This window comes from Adiantum capillus-veneris, chromosome 5 (genome assembly GCF_014529385.1).
Source record: "Adiantum capillus-veneris isolate H3 chromosome 5, ASM1452938v2, whole genome shotgun sequence".
Lineage (NCBI taxonomy): Eukaryota > Viridiplantae > Streptophyta > Polypodiopsida > Polypodiales > Pteridaceae > Adiantum > Adiantum capillus-veneris.
The window spans coordinates 21,437,343-21,453,946 of NC_140935.1; the positions used below are offsets into that span (position 1 = coordinate 21,437,343).

The window sequence follows — 16,604 nt, forward strand, 5'->3', positions numbered from 1 at the left end:
ACTTCTTTCCAAACCCTAGTCTTCATGGCATCTATGGTTTAACTCCTTCATATAGTTTTTGTTGAGTTCTCTCACAAACTCTCACAGCCATAAGCCCGGTGCTTTCCTGGCAAGACCGCAAATTTCTCGACAACACGCAACAAGGAAATGGGCATTTTACCGCGGAGGTAAAGCCATTATTCAAGAGTTTCGGACTGCCAAACCGGCTTCCTCCTCACCCCCCTCTTCATAGGTTTTGTTCATCTTATCCTACTCCTCCTTTTTTTGGACCCTCGGTCCTTAATTGAGATATATCGCGTAGACCCCCCTCATTTTGCACAACCTGTTGTAATGTTTTTCTGTTTTCGATCCCATAGGTCATATCTGACCTCCGTGGACGATAATTCAATCTATCTATCTATCGCTCTCTCTATCTCTTCCCTCCCAACATGTTTTCTCTCTCTTTCTCTCTAGTTGCACGCCCATCCCCTGTGCGGTCTTCGGAGCTGCAGAATACACTGTCGGATGAAGGAGGGATTGCCACGTGTTCAAGGAGGGGGACCAGAATCCCTCCCCCTTTTATAATAAGTATAGATAGGTGGTGCAAAAGCCAATAGCAAATAGGCCTAGGTCTGCCTAGTGTTTTTGTCGTGCTTCATCGAGGGGCATAATCTTCTTTGATAGCTTTGAAAGCTTTGAAGAGAAAAAAAGGGAGAGATGACATGCACGTGGAGGAGAGAGAGGGAGAGAGAGGCAGAGAGAGGCACCAAGTATGTGTCAGTGATTTTGTGAGGGAAGTTCAATAAGATGGCGTGTCAGGGATCCTAGAGGTATAGGTGGCGTTGAGTTGCTCAAGGACCGAGGAGCATGGGGTGCCTTCTGTGATGATGTTGGAGGACTGGCATGTGATGTCTCTCTCTCTCAGTGACAAGTGTGTGTATCTCGTCCATCTTGCTTGGTGGTGATCAGTCCCTTTCGTTATAATTGTGGGTTGTGTGTAAGAAGGCCTTGCACGTTGTTCTGGCACTTTTGTGAGTCTGTTCACAGACCGTGCATGTCCAGTCACTTAGTGTAGATGCATATCCTCCGGTTGCACACAGCATGATCATAAGCATTCCCATCAAAATCCATTAGAATCCTTCAAGGGAATTTTCCAGTGCATTTAGCCTATTTTCCCTATTTTTGACATTTTTCACTTATTATTTTTAAGTGACTTTTGTTGGAAAGTAGGTAGGGAAAATTGAGTAAGTTTGTATATAAGCAAACCTAAACTAGCACTAATTGGCAAAAGAGGCAGCAGGAGCACTCGCTCAACAAGCAACTTCTTAGCAGAACCCCAAGCCCTAGTGTTTTTGCTACACAGCAACCACCTAGCGTTTTTGGACCAGATCATCCAACGTTTTTGCTCTTGCAGATCCCTGGCGACAGAAGACTCAACAAAAGACCTAGCGTTTTGCAGTTGCAGGCCATCCGACGACAGTAGAGCCATTTTCAGCCCTAGCGTTTTTTATTTGCAGATCAACCCCAGCGTTTTGCAGATTTACCGCGATGGAACATCAAGAACCACCAGCGTTTTCAATTTTCAGCCCTTAGACACCGGAGATCAAGTCCCGAATCTCGCAGATCTCACCTTCCTGCAGTAGATCCTCGCCGCACGGCCAGTTTCCACAAGGTTTACAGTTTCAGCCCGGAAAACGCAGATTTCAGCATCTATGTTTTCAACGTGTCATCGCATCGTCGCCATCGACATAGAGTCAGAATTCATCAGATAAAGATTTGCAGATTTCAACCCTTAAAGTTTTCAGATTTCAACCCGTCTCATCGTCGTCGACATCGTCGACGGCAAGTCCAAGCATTGTAGAGATTTGTGCAATCATAAGTAGACCGCTCTTGCCATAGAGTGGGGCCTTTTGAGGAGGGTTTTACAACGTCTCTGGTGTCGTATTCTCTTCTCTCTCTACCTCTCAGTCTCATACACTTGCACACACAGTGTCCATTCACTTGTTTGTGATCATTGCACGCTCTCATTAAGAACGGAAGGCTCTGCCTTCCATAAGAACTAAAAGGAACCTTGAGCACAGTTCGAAGCACTCATCTTGAGCAAAGTTCAAACATTCATTCCGTTGCACCTTACATTGGTATCAGAGCTTTGGTAGTGTTCTGTATCACTCAAGGAAAGAACCACAAGAATCACAATAATTTTTTTCGCTTGTTGCGGTCGCACGAACCTAAGTTCGCTTGGGCGTGTCAATTCCTAATCGTGTTTTTGAAGAGTGACATGAATCCCAGGAAAGAAGGGCTTGTCCAGCCTCCCCTTATGCCTCTCTTCACTCATTGAGAGCGGACCGTGCACTTAGCGGCCGGCCAATCGACATGAGGTGGGAAAAAGCAACCTTGGTGTGAGCGCAAGGCCGCCAACAAACACACATGCGCTCACTCAAGCCAAGCTAAGTCCAAAGAGGCAACAAGGACACATGTCAATCTCCTCCCCATGTTGCCCTCATATGGTTGACCTCTAAAGGGGTCCAATGAGAATTTAGTTTGTTTAAATAATTATCTAGGCATTTTCAAGCCCTCTCTCATCCACTTGTACCAGTTTGAGCAATCAATATTAGACCACTCTCGCCAACGAGAATGGGGCCTTCGGAGGAGGGTTTTACAACGTCTTTGGTGTCCTATTCTCTTCTCTCTCTATCTCTCAGTCTCACACACTTTCATGCACAGTGTCCGTTCACTTTGTTAGTGATCATTGCACTCTCTCATTAAGAACAGAAGGCTCTCCCTTACATAAGAACAAAAGGAACCTTGAGCACTGTACGGAGCACTCATCTTGAGAAAAGTACAACATTCATTCCGATGCACCTTACAGTTACAACTACCGAATCTAAAATATAAGTATCGCCTCCAAATGAGGGGAGAGGATGCACATGAAAAGGAAATCCTTGCCGTTGGACTTAATAAGAGCTGAGTCACACTGCATTGGTGGAATTACTGGTATTTAATAAGTTACAATATTGTGGTCACATAGCAATATTATAATATTAGCGATACCCTAGAAAATAGTAGTGCTAATGATACTTTCGATTTTCTTTGTATTAAGGAGTGATTAGGAGCACCTTTTGACTACCATGATCGAATTCAGTACTAAAATCTCTCCCACAATATAGGTGTGTTCCCTTTTCTATTTGAAGGAAAGTGAAAGAGCCCACATTTTCCCTTGCTTTTATTTAAAAAGAAAATTTGTCTCACAGAAGTCTAGTGGGAATAGAAACATCCTCTAACCTAAAATCCTAAGAGCATACACAAGAAGACTTAGAAATGTTCTCATGTAGGAAAACGGAGTCTTTTCCAGTGTTTTTCATACAATGAATAACATCATGAGCTTCTGTTCGAGAGGCACCGCGTACCTAGCTAGGCATGCGGTGCCTCCTCACAGAAGCTCATAATGTTAAGGTAAGTCACAATGTGGGAATTATTGTGAGAATTTGTCCAAAACTTCTTGTGATCGGTAAGTGCTCAATCTTTGCCCCTGTCTAGATGAGTTGTGGTGTAGGATGCTGTCTGTGTTTTGGGAGCTGATAGATTCTTCTTTGGTAGTTGGGTATGCCCAAAGGCTCCGTCAGAACAGAGTAGCTACAGAGATGTTCACTACCGCCATTATCAACTTGCAAAATCTTATTTCCCTGCGCTCCCTGAGGATCTTCCATACCCACCATCTACTCCCTTGGCGTGATAAGAGTTACGTTGAAGCAGGAAGATGCAATGGGAAATGCAGTGCAAGATGCAGACCTATTTCTGGGAAAAAGGCCTACGAGCTCCACACGGAATATAGACAAGGCTGGCAGTAGCGAGCACGACCCCAGAGAGAGAGAGAGAGAGAGAGAGAGTTCTGAGTAGGAAGGTGTAGCATAAGTAGGACTCAGGAGATATGCAGGTACAACTGTACTCCTCCAGCCTTCCATGCAATGTAGAATACTCGGAAAAAGGTTTTTCCTTCTTCAAATAATAAGCGCTCACGGTGGATACATAGAATCATCGTTCTTATATTTTGTTGTAATCTGCAAGCTTCACACAGGTGTGGGCTTCCTTGGGAGTTAAACACAAGCGCCCATGAAACTTCCAAGTTCCCCAAATTGTCGTTTACTAAAGCTTTTATTACTGACAATCACCACAGGAGCATTTTCCACCTTCAAAAACGTGCAAGCGATTTGCATCTTTGACCACTATTATACGTTTCTCTATTTTTGATATCAGTGAGGTAGCAGCATGGCAATCCCCACATGTTTTTGGTGACGCGTACATCCGTCCTTTGTGGTGTATTGATGATTGCACAGGCAATGGCCAGTCCTCACTAACAAAGCAAAATCTTCTTTCAATCAGAGGGAGTATTCTGTGAGACCCAATGCAAATTTGGGGAATATCCTTCTAGGGACTCAAGCTCTTGTAACTTCAAATAAATTTGTCTGCTTTGCAGATGCTCAGTATCCCCACCAGCAAATCTATGAACCTTTCCACTTGCATCAGTCCAGCAGCTACGTCCTGCCTGCTTCCAAGCACCATTCCTGATTCGCATGTATTCAATGTTTTGTGCCGCCTCCTCCATACCAGCAGCTCCATAAATGTTACTCAATAACACATATGCTGCAGTGTTACCTTCATCTAATTCTATTGCACGCTTAAAGGCAAATCTTCCAAGCTCTACATTTCCCCATTTTCCACAAGCACCTAGAAGAGCCGACCAAATTGGAGGATAATCAGATGATGGCATCATCTTGATTACTCTCATAGCTTTTTCAAAATTCCTTGCCCGCCCGAAAAGGTCCACCATGCAAGTGTAGTGCTCTTTGTTTGGTATAATGCCATATTTTTCCCCCATGCTATCAAAAAGCATCTGGCCCTCATCCAGTAGACCTGAGTGACTACACGCATTGAGTACACTAAGAAACGTGATAGCATTTGGGGAGGTGCCCTCAAGTTGCATCCACCAAAAACAGTCCAGAGCTTCCTCAGCCAACCCTTGCTGGGCATATCCTCCTATAAGAGCACTCCAAGAGCCTTCATCTGGCAAGAAACCCTCAATTCGCATCTGGTGAAAACAGTCCAGAGCTTCGTTGCCACAGCCATGTTCGGCATATCCTGCAATCAATGCGTTCCAAGTGATGACATCTCGGGCAGGAAGCCCATCAAGCACTTCTTGTGCTTTCGGTAGGGCACCACATTTAGCATACATATCGACCAAAGCACCACCAAGCACGACACCTTTCTCCAACAGCCCCTGACCAGCAATCTCGTCATGAATTCTCTCCCCCATATGAAGGTCTTGTGTAAGACCATAGGCCTTCAAGGTGCAAGCATAGGTGATTGCATCAGGAGAGAGACCTTCGCTTCGCATCTGATGAAAGCAGCCCAAAGCTTCCTTGCCACATCCATGTTGGGTATATCCTGCAATCAACGCATTCCAGGACACAACATTTCAGACAAGAAGCCCATCAAGAACTTTTCGTGCTTTCGCAAGAGTACCACATTTGGCATACATATCGACCAAAGCACCGCGAAGCACGACAGCTTTCTCCAACAGCCCCTGCCTAGCAATCTCATTGTGAATTCTCACCCATCTGAAGGTCTTGCGTAAGGCCACACGCCTTCAAGGTGCAAGCATAGGTGATTGCACTAGGAGAGAGACCTTTCCTTTGCATCTGGTGAAAACAGCCCAGAGCTTCCTTGCCACAGCCATGTTGGGCATATCCTGCAATCAACGCATTCCAGGAGACAACATCCCTGAGAGGAAGCCCATCAAGAACTTTTTGTGCTTTTGCAAGGGTACCACATTTCGCATACATATCAACCAAAGCATTCCCAAGCATGAAAACTTTCTCCAACAGCCCCTGCCTAGCAATCTCATCGTGAATTCTCTCACCCATGTGAAGGTCTTGCGTAAGGCCACAGGCGTTCAAGGCGCAAGCATAGGTGATTGCATCAGGAGAAAGACCTTCCCTGCGCATCTGGTGAAAACATCCCAGAGCTTCCTTGCCACAGCCATGTTGGGCATATCCTGCAATCAACGCAGTCCAGGAGACAACATCCCTGAGAGGGAGCCCATCAAGAACTTTTTGTGCTTTTGCAAGGGTACCACATTTGGCATACATATCGACCAAAGCATTGCCAAGCATGACATCTTTCTCCAACAGCCCCTGCCTAGCAATCTCATTGTGAATTCTCTCACCCATGTGAAGGTCTTGCATAAGGCCACAGGCCTTCAAGGCGCAAGCATAGGTGATTGCATTAGGAGAGAGACCTTCCCTGCACATCTGGTGAAAACAGCCCAGAGCTTCCTTGCCACAGCCATGTTGGGCATATCCTGCAATCAACGCATTCCAGGAGACAACATCCCTAAGAGGAAGCCCATTAAGAACTTCTCTTGCTTTCGAAAGGGCACCACATTTGGCATACACACTCACCATGGTGTTCCCTAAATGTGCATCTTTCTGAAGTAACCCGCTATTATGAAGCTCAGTGTGTATTCTCCTAGCTTGGTACAAATCCTTCTTCTGAGCACAGGCTTTTAGTTCAGTCAGCAAAGAAAGAAAACTCGTGGCTTTTGACTCCTCATCATGCTCTTCCTGTCTAAGCTTGACTACTGCTTCCTCCCTGAATTTTTCAGTGGATTTGCCAACGCTCTGTGGACACAAACCAGTGATGCTTGCAGGATATTCATCAAACATGAAAATTGTGTGCACGCAGGCGTGCGTGTGTGTGTGTGTGTGTGTGTGTGTGTGTGTGTGTGAGAGAGAGAGAGAGAGAGAGAGAGAGAGAGAGCCCAAAGCGAAACAGTATTTCTCACCTGGCCAATATGCCTTCCCGCAGACATAGCCCTCGACTTGTCCCTCGTTTGCAAATGCTGAAGGTTATCAGACGAGCGGCGAGCCATTGTCAGAAGACATCGCTGGAGAGCGAGAGGTCATGGGCTGAAGCTAAAGAAGAGTGCAAGTGCCACGGAGGAGTGTTCGATCCATTATAACGATCATGACCAGGGGTCTTAATTAGTTGGAAGATTCCCATGATCGTTAAAACTAGTCTTTTTTTTTGCTTTCTAAACTAGTCTTGCTTGGTGGGCCTTTGTTGTACATAATCTGACAGATTTGGAGCGCAGCGGGTTAGTTGGTTGTGATTGTTGTCGCCTTGGGTTTTATTGTGGTGACACTAGAAAATGAGTAGAACCTATTGATAGGCACCAATAATAGCTCTTGATGAGCATTGGGAAGCAGCAAGTTGTGTCCCATCGTGCTCCATATACGACAAAGATCTACTAAAGAGGGTAATTGAATTGAGCAAAAGGGTTGCAACTTAACCTACCTTGGTAGTTATTTGCAGATTGCACCATTCAACCTAGTAATATCGACCATTTAGTCTCTAAATCATGGAGCCATCGTTGAGACACCCATCTTATTCTCAATCAAGCATAGTCAATTAATAGACTATAAAACATGAACTACACTACAGACCTGATAATCATGTACGAATGTCATCCGATTGTGCAAGCCGGCGGACAATGTTTGAGTCAAGCTACAAAAAAGCAATGTGAATAGTTAAACATATCGTCTTGCAATGAAACATCACAGACTGAAACTGCAAAGTATACAGTGCACGTCATGCAGAGGTGCCATACAAAAGTATGGTGGAGAGCTGGCACTATGGTCTCTCCAAAAATCATAAGAAACGGAAGCCGTGCTTTGCCCCGTAGAGTTTATGTGTTGCGCCAAGCAAACACATAGTCATGGGGTGCTGGATACAGATAACGAACCTTGTAGTGTTGTCGAGTTGAAGTCGCGCTTGTGCAATTGAAACGTCCACTATTGTGAATATATATCCTCCCTGTCAGACACAAAACACACGTTAAGACAAATACAAAAGATGCAGGATATAGATTAAACTTAAAGAGAAGCAGAGCTAACTTTATGTTCTACATCATAGACGTATTGGACTCCTACGTAGTGCGAGAAGTGCCCTCGCTTTGCATCCTAAAACCAATGAGCCAGAGCTTCGTGGCCCAGTCCCTTGTTGGGCATATCCCGCAATCAATGCATTTCAAGAGAGTACATTTCGGACATACATGTCAACCAAGGCAGTGCCATATGCCTTCTAGGGGATTTGACATACGGCCAAAGCATTGCGAAGATTAATGAGGCCTTTCTCTCAAGCCCCCGACTAGAAATTTTGTTGTGCTTAATTTTTCCATGTATGTGTATTATTGTGGTAGAAATGACCTCCTCGTACTGTGGGACCAGCAGTGTGCTTAGCTGGCTTTTGGTTGGAGAACAAATACAGCCTTCAAGAGAACGGCAGCGTTTCCTTCAGCAGGTCTCCTATGGAAAATTCGCAGTGGTGATGGAGCAAGGGGACATCATCATGTATGCCTCCACAACAGTTCCTTGTCTTACAAGGTGGTGGGCTTCTCCTCCATAGACGAGAAAACATGACAGTCGCCTTTGTCCACTTCCCTTCTCGTTGGACGGGCATCACCTTGACATACAACAGTGAAGGGGGAGTTGTGATCTTTCAATAGAAGCACATCAGAAGAACCCCTGAATGCTACAACTCCTTCAATATTTCTGTAGGATTCAACGAATTCCATTTCATTTTTGCATGAGAGAGAGAGAGAGAGAGGAGCTCATATGCATTGGTCAGCAAGCCACATTGCTGCTCCTCTGAGTGTAAAGAGTGTTTACATCCCAATTTTTGTGATGCAATGAGCTATTGAAAACTTGCCCACAAACCAAACTGGGAGCTTATTTGCACTAGTTAACAAACCACAGAGTTGCTCCTCTAAGTGGCAACACAAAGCCTAGGGTACATATTTAGTCCAGGATCCGCAATCCGCATTACAGGCTCAAAACTTTTTGACACGCACATCCAAGTCTCTACACTCCACACCAGTACTGATGCAAATTAGATTATCGGGGACAACATGGCAGCACAATTGAACCAAGCTTCGGCCTGGACCGAAGCTTGGATATGGCTCCCATTCAACACAAACATGTTGTTATCAATACACAGTGATGATGTGAAGTTGCTATGGTTTTGAAATGTTTCCCTGTCACGAGGGAATGTGAGTTGAAAGCCTTCCACTTGCACAGGGGAATGTGAGTTGCAAGCCTTCCAGCTGTAGGTCCTAGAATCAAATACTTCCAGGTAAGCTTTGATAAAGCGAGTCGTGACAACGAGGTGGTAGACGCCAGATGAGGAATCCATCAGCATTGTCGTCTCTCGCTCATGCCAATAGTCTTGGGAGCGAGATCGCTGATCAAAGATGGGCAACAGACATACTTGGTGACCTTGGTGAGAGGGTGAACACCACAAAAGAGTGTGTGTCTCTAGAGTAGTGGACCATAAGGCCTCTGGTGCTACCCATGCATTGCTACCTATGCTACAGAATCACCACGAGGAAGGCCGCTCCACTTCCATTGAATATAGCTACTCCTAATGACGTTGTTGACCCACCATTTTGGGGCATGGCACAGGAGCACCAGGACCCAGGTCTCATGACTTGCACATGGTATGAAGCGTCAGAACCCTCAGCAGCACGTCCTCCAGCAAGCGCCACCACTGCACCCGCTCGTCCACCGCCAACTGCTCATCATGATGAGCCCCCCCGCCTCCTGATCTGACTATGACAGATGGATCATACCTGCTCTCCTCTCCTCGTACGGCATAGATGGAGGAGCCAAAGCCAGACCTTTTGCAGTTCTGGGCTGCTTTTTGTAGGCGACGCGCTGCTGCTTTTCAACATAGGCGATCAAAAACGTTAGCCCCAATCGAGGGTTGAGATTGAGCCAAGTGGCTTAACGACTTGGCTTTCTGCAGGAAAAGCACCTTAGGCTCACCAAGTAAAGAAACCTTAGTGTCGTGTTGGGTTAGGGAAACTTTCATTGTTTTCAATGCATGATGGAGAGTTACTTTAAATTTTTATTTCACTTTCATTTCATATCCTGACATTTCTTGACTTTTTTTGCATTCTATTGTTTTAGAATGTTAAAGTGAAACTTCACTTGCATAATTCTAGTAAATTCTATGGATATACACACACACATATATATATTAATGAGTTTTTTTAATTTCACATTTCATTTCACAGCTTCACATGGCTTGACTTTTCTTACATTCTATAACTTAATTCTGGTCAATATTCAGGAAAGTCTCTTTTCTTAAGCGAGACCGTCGACTGAGTTTCCTTCCCACAAAGAAGCAAAGCAAAAATACTAGCATAAATTTAAAATTTGCAGGATTTTTGAACTATTTTCTCACATATTTCACCCAGTTTTTCTTCCCTTTACCATGGTTTACAACCAGGTAGTCTCCATTTTCAACCGGCTCAAGGCTAAGCTGAGGCAATCCTTTCTTGAACATTGATTCTACTTAAACTCAACCTAATGATTTTATCACGTTCTAAGTATTTTAGAAAGCCATCGTTATCCTTTCACTTGTTTTGATAGAACAGGAAATATATATTCTAAAAACATTTACAGCATTGCCTCACAAGTGGAGAGAGAGGCTTCCCTTAGTCAAAATATTACAAATCAAAACAGGCAAAGGCCATAACCAGCCTTTTTCTAGAATAGATTCTCATCATAATCTCCTTCCATGTTTCCCATTTGTATTCTCTTTGGATGAGATACAGAGGCCCATTACCCACATTCTTCATTTGCTCAACACAGGAGGTAGAAATTTTTTGTAGCTGATAGACAAACTCTGAGGTGTTGTCCTCCTTCTTGGTATTGAAAATAGTTTTAATTCTCTGAGTCCAGCATGACCACAGATAGGTCAATCTCCATATATTCCAAAGAGGGATTTTCATTATGATACACTCACCTACTAATAACTCCTGAGCTGAAAATTGAAGTGGATGAACCTCTTTGCAGCTCAATCCTAGAGTTAGAAGTTTGGAGGAACTGGAAGGACATCCAACAAATATATGATGAAGATCTTTAGGAGAATTGCATCTCTGGCAGTTCCCATCCCCAAGTCCAGCTTTGAGTGCTCTCTGGCCAGCCCAGATGCCCTGATGTAAAACCAGCCAAGCAAGAAAACTGTGTTTTATTGGAATAGCAAAGCTCCAGATGCATTTAAATCTATATGACGATTGCTTTGAGCTCCACTTAAGCCCCCATTTGGAGTTCAACTTTTGTCTAAGCTTCTCTTCAAAATATGGGATGCAAGAGGACAGTTTGAAAGCCTTCCAAGCACATTGCTGTAGTTAAAGACTTGCTATGCCTGAACATTGTAGTACTCTGAAGATGAGCTTTCAGATCTTTCAGTCTATTTAGTAAGTCTGCAAGACATCCAGCAGAGATATTAAAGTGATTAGATAACTGGTTGGGGAAAAGCCAATACCCATTGTCCTGTAGATCCCCCCATGTTCTTATGTCTGCTTTGAAACACTTGTGAGCTTTAATTGTAAGTTTCTTCCCAAACTTACTTGTAGACCCTCCCACCCATAAAGAATCCTGTGAGAGAAAAGTACCTCGAAAAATGTTGGGGGAGAAGGAGAGACTTTTTGATTTTTAACCAGGCCTCCCATAGTCTGTTGACAAGCTGAGAGTCTGCTCATTTGAAGCTCCAGCTAGAATATATCGCATCCCAAAGAGAGAGCTCCCTCCTAGCTTTATACTCATGTACATGGAAATTTTTTTATATTTCTTTTAATCAAACAGGGATAGAAGTTTTGACTGTCTATGGACCTGACTATCCATTTAGCTGTCATCTTTACAGCCATATTGCTCATATACAAAATGCCTAGCCCTCCTCTAGATTTGTGAAGGCAGTAGGTGATCCAAGCTACCTTAGGTATTTTGTTGATGTACTCTGTTCCTGCCCACATAAATCTTCTAGCCAGAGAAGCTATATGATTAAGTTGGGAACAGGTGGGCTTCCAACAAGATATGAAATAAATAAGAGAAGGAAGCAAAAATTTATTCAGTACAAAAGTTCTGGAGGCAAGAGAAGTTTGAAGAGCTTGCCACATAAATATCTTCTTTTTGAACTTTGCCAAAATCCAATCCCATCTTTGACCCATGGTGACTTTGAATACCATGGGTATTCCCAACAATCTAAAAATTTGACCATCTGCTATCAAATTACATCCAGCTGCATTGATAGAAGGGGGTATAACCCCATTAGAGGCTTTGAATCCAGTTTTCTGGTGATTTGGGAACCACTGGCAAGACAAAAAGTGTTTAGACAATCCATGAACACTTTTGCTGATTCAGAATTTGCATTCGTAAGGGCATTAGCAAACATCTGCAAATAGAGATCATTTGAGGAACCAACATTAGTGTCATCAACAAACATATGCAAACAGAGATCATTTGAGGAACCAACAATTTGAATACCCTTCAATTTTCCTTCTTGCATTCTGCTCTTTACAATCCAGCCCAAAGCATCTGAAGTTATGGCAACTAGCAGAGGTGCAAGAGGACAACCTTGACTTATAGATTCATTAATCTTATGAAATCTATTAGTTCCCCATCTATTGAAATTCTAGCATAAGCATTTCCAAAAAGCACATGAACAATTTAATAAAACTTTTGCCTAGCCCCATATCAAAAAGTGAAAACTCCCATTCCATTCTGTCATAGGCCTTGTCAAAATATACTTTGAAAAAGAAGAAGTCCTGATCATTTTCCATAGCATGTTCCATGCCCTCCCAGAGGGTGATGATAGCATCAAATATGACTCTTCCTTTGATAAAACCCTTTTCCTCTTGAAGAATGAAGCTGTTCATGAGAGGGCTGAGTCTCCTGTCAAACTCATCCATTTTTATATAGAAGTCAGTCCGGTACTAGGTCTCCAATTGATAAGATCCTCCCTATCTCCTTTTTTATGGATGAGTTTGACAACTCCAGTGTTGACAAAAGCAGGAAGAGCCCCCAATCTAACAGCTTCTTACCATAATAAGATGAGATAAGGAGCAATAAACTCTTTGAATTGGATGTAAAATTCATTAGGTAGTCCATCAATTCCTGGGGTTTTTCCAGTCTTGAGGTTGCTAACAGTTTATTTGACTTCCTCAAGAGAGATAGGCTGGTCCAAGAAGTGTGCCCGATGGGGAGTAACAGTCTTCTTTCTGGATTGGGCTATAAAAGACCTAGCCTCTTGTATCTCTTTATTTCTCTTAGGAAGACCAGAGAATATATTAGCAAAAAACTCAAGGACTAAAGAAACATTTTTTTGTGAGACTTAGCAGGATTTCCATCATTACCTTTCAACAAAGGTATGAAATCATTAGAATTTTTTTTTCAATATATTATACATTCTTTTAGTGGGTGTGTCAATTTTTCCTACCCAGAATTCTCTAGTGAAAGCAAGGGCACTGCTAGCATCAAAGGAGATTTCCCTCCTCGAGTGACACTCTAAGATCCAATAGCCTAGGAGAGGGAGGGTCAGCACAGGAGAGAGATTCTTCAAGTTGAAGAATTTCCTTAGATATCATCATCCTTCTATGTGCCCTAATGTCCTTAGCTATTTTTTTGTACTTGGTCAAGACTCTCTATATATCCTTAACAGCTAGCTCCCAAGCCTTGGCAGGAGAGGGTTAGAGAGAAAAAGACTCCTGCATGATGACTTGCACTTTATGCTTAATGCAATCTATGTCAAACAGAGCATGGTCAAGGTGGGGCCAACCAGACTTAACATTGTTCTCAGATCTCATTAACTCAAACAGTACAAGCTTGTGATCAGATAACAGTATGGAGGCATCAGACTTCCATTGAACTAACCTGTGATCATCTTAAACATTGGCAGACATGTACATTCTGTCAAGCCTAGCTGACCTGTAGCATTCACCCATCTGTTTTTTGTTCCAAGTAAAACCAACATCCTCAGATACATCTAGTAAATTCAGGGAATCAATCAAATTACTCCAGTGTATTTTTTCATTACTAGAGATTACCTGACCCAAAGACCTTGATCTGTCAACGATTTTCTCTACCATGTTAAAGTTCCCTGTCAGAATCACATTCTTTGACAGAGTGTTCAACTCTTGCTAGCACTAGGATCTTTCTGTCATAGAGTTAGGAGCATAGACACTAACTATTGTATAGTTGATAGGGTCTGCCAGGTGATAGCCACCCAAAAACCTTTATTGGAGTATTGAACATTTCTAACCAAATTAGCCCATTTGCAAGACAGGCCTATGACAACACCTCCTCTGCCTACAAAATGATTAGTGGAATACCATTGAAAACCAGAGCCTATTCTGTTCAGGTTGAACTCTAGCTCTTTACCTTTGAGTTTGACTTCTTGTAGACAAATGTAGTCAGGATGAAGTGACAGATCTTGCATCCACTTTCTAATAATCATAGCTCTTGCAGGGTCTGATAACCCTTTAAAATTGAAGGAAAAACCAGAAAGATTGGGACACATCATTTCTTACTGCTTTTGTTAGGTTTGACCATAGAGACACAAGCCCTATTGGGATCATTGGATTTCTCCACCTTTCTCTTGCTTTTGATTATCTCCAGATTGGCTATAGACTCTTCCTCAGCTTGAGTCATAACAATGTCCACTGAAGGAGTTGGAGAGTTTGCCAAGGTAGCCTTTGAGATTATGTCTTTGGCTTCCATCTATTTAGAAAACTAAAGCATTTCCAAAGAGTCCACCTTATCTAATAGTTGGGTACTCTGTATAAATTCATCAGCTTCATTGTCTCATTCAGAGAGTCCTCTTGCATTGTCTTTAGGGCTGACAGGAGGGACCTGAGAGGGTTGGGGGCTTTTGGGAGAACTGGTCCCATCACTTTCCTCCTGTGCAGTCTTTCCTTCCCCATCAACATCAGAGTGCTCTTGGGCAGCATAAGGATCAAAAACATCTTCCAACAATACATCAAAGTAGTTAGAGTTAGTAGAATTACCCCCTCTCCTCCTTTGCAGCTTATTATTGCTTCTCCTATTAACAAGTTGAAAGGCCTTTAGAGGAGTGGGTTTGTGCTCCTTAGTAGAATGATTTGGCACTTTGGATTGAGGAAGGATAGGAAAATCCTTAATAAGATGTCCCTGTTGAAAACCGTGGAAGCAAGAGTTAGATATATTTCTATACAATACTCTCTGTTCATGAAGTAGACTGCCTTCACAGTCTTTGATAGGGACCAACAACTTAGGAGATTTGCATAGAGCAACTTAAGAAGTTGAGGGTCCCACTTGGGGTTAATTTTCCTCTGGCCTTCTGTCCAATTTCCTTACCCACATAAGATCCAATTTTTCGTAACCAGGGGTAGTATTCGATTGGCAGATTGGGGAAATCAACCCACACAGGTTCTTTAGTGGGCTTATTACCTCTAGGGTTAAAACCCTTATACCATTTAAAAAAGGAAATTGGAGTATTATGGATGAGCCACTGTCTTTCAGTTATGACGTGCAAAGCGCTATTAGCATCTTCAAAGAAAATTAGATAATAGCTATTGGGTAAATACTGTATCTGCAAGGGAAAGACATTTATATTTTCTCAATTGATTGCTACCCAATTTTTGAGCACTTCAAGGGAAGGTCTGGGGCCATGGCATAGACCTATCACTACCCTATCCACAAGCTGATTATGCCAAGGGTGACGCACTCCTCATTTTCACATATAGGTTCAATGTTAGTTTCTACATGATAAGCCGCAGCAAGATGATGCTGTTCTGAGTCAAAGACAGCAGGAGAAGGGGCATTTATGGGGGAAGATGACATACCACCTTTAGCAGCTTCCATAGTTCTAGAGACAGAGGGGAATTTCATGCCAGCAAGAATATTCCCCTTCCAGTCATTGTTAAGCACAAAAGAAGGCAAGAATCCCATACCTTGCTCAGCTGGATGGTATAGCAGGTTGTCAAACCTTTCTGTGTGGCCTCTTATGGCATTGACATAGGACAAATGGGGTGCCTAGTTGAAATTCGATATGAACTGTTGAGGGTGTAGAGCATTTCCCCTCATAAAAGGGCGGACAAATTCTTCTGGAAAGCTTATGGTAAGAGCAGGTATTGACTAAGTGAGAACTGGGCCTGACTGAAAGCCTCCATGGACAACATTAGGGATTATCTGTGCCTGATTAGGATTGATGATCCCTGGATAGCAGGTATAGAGCCTTCCATAGCTGTAGAGGTACTCATGGGAGAAATCACATGCATCCCATTGACTAATGATGCATGTAGGGACATGGCGGGCTCCCCCCTTGGGGAGTCTAGAGCTTACTCAGCAGGAGAGAGTCGGGTAGAGAAGGGGAAAGGACAGAGGGTGTCGAAAAGAGGGAGGGCCAGAAAATCATTACCTTGCATGTAGTACGGACATGCACCTCAGAACCTCCTCGCTTTGATTTTTCATCGACATCTCCAATTCCTTTTTTATTCCTTCAAAGTTGAGCTAGTGCTCAAGGTTAAAACAAGTCTTGCTTGGTGGACGTGTAAATTGAACATCTACATAAATAACAAGACGTACATCAAGCATCTAGCACTGAAGTAAACAAGTACAAAGCGCATTGGAGAACTTTAAAAAAATAATTGTATGTGTATTTATCACTTTAAGTCAAGCATAGTCAATTTTCCATTATTTCTCATAGAACCTGAGAGAGAGAGAGAGAGAGAGAGAGAGAGAGAGAGA

The 16,604-nt window shown here is 43.1% G+C and overlaps 2 pseudogenes across 1 annotated transcript; both read right to left on the reverse strand.

Moving 5' to 3' along the window:
• Positions 1–3,870: 3,870 nt before the first annotated feature.
• Positions 3,871–6,978, reverse strand: LOC147456983 (putative pentatricopeptide repeat-containing protein At3g15130; annotated as a pseudogene). The gene is made up of 2 exons (XR_015188064.1): positions 6,821–6,978; positions 3,871–6,656 (listed from the first exon to the last, which is right to left on the reverse strand). The product of XR_015188064.1 is annotated as a putative pentatricopeptide repeat-containing protein At3g15130 (transcript).
• A 6,779-nt stretch (positions 6,979–13,757) lies between these two features.
• On the reverse strand, positions 13,758–16,099 carry LOC147456984 (uncharacterized; annotated as a pseudogene).
• Between the last annotated feature and the right edge of the window lie 505 nt (positions 16,100–16,604).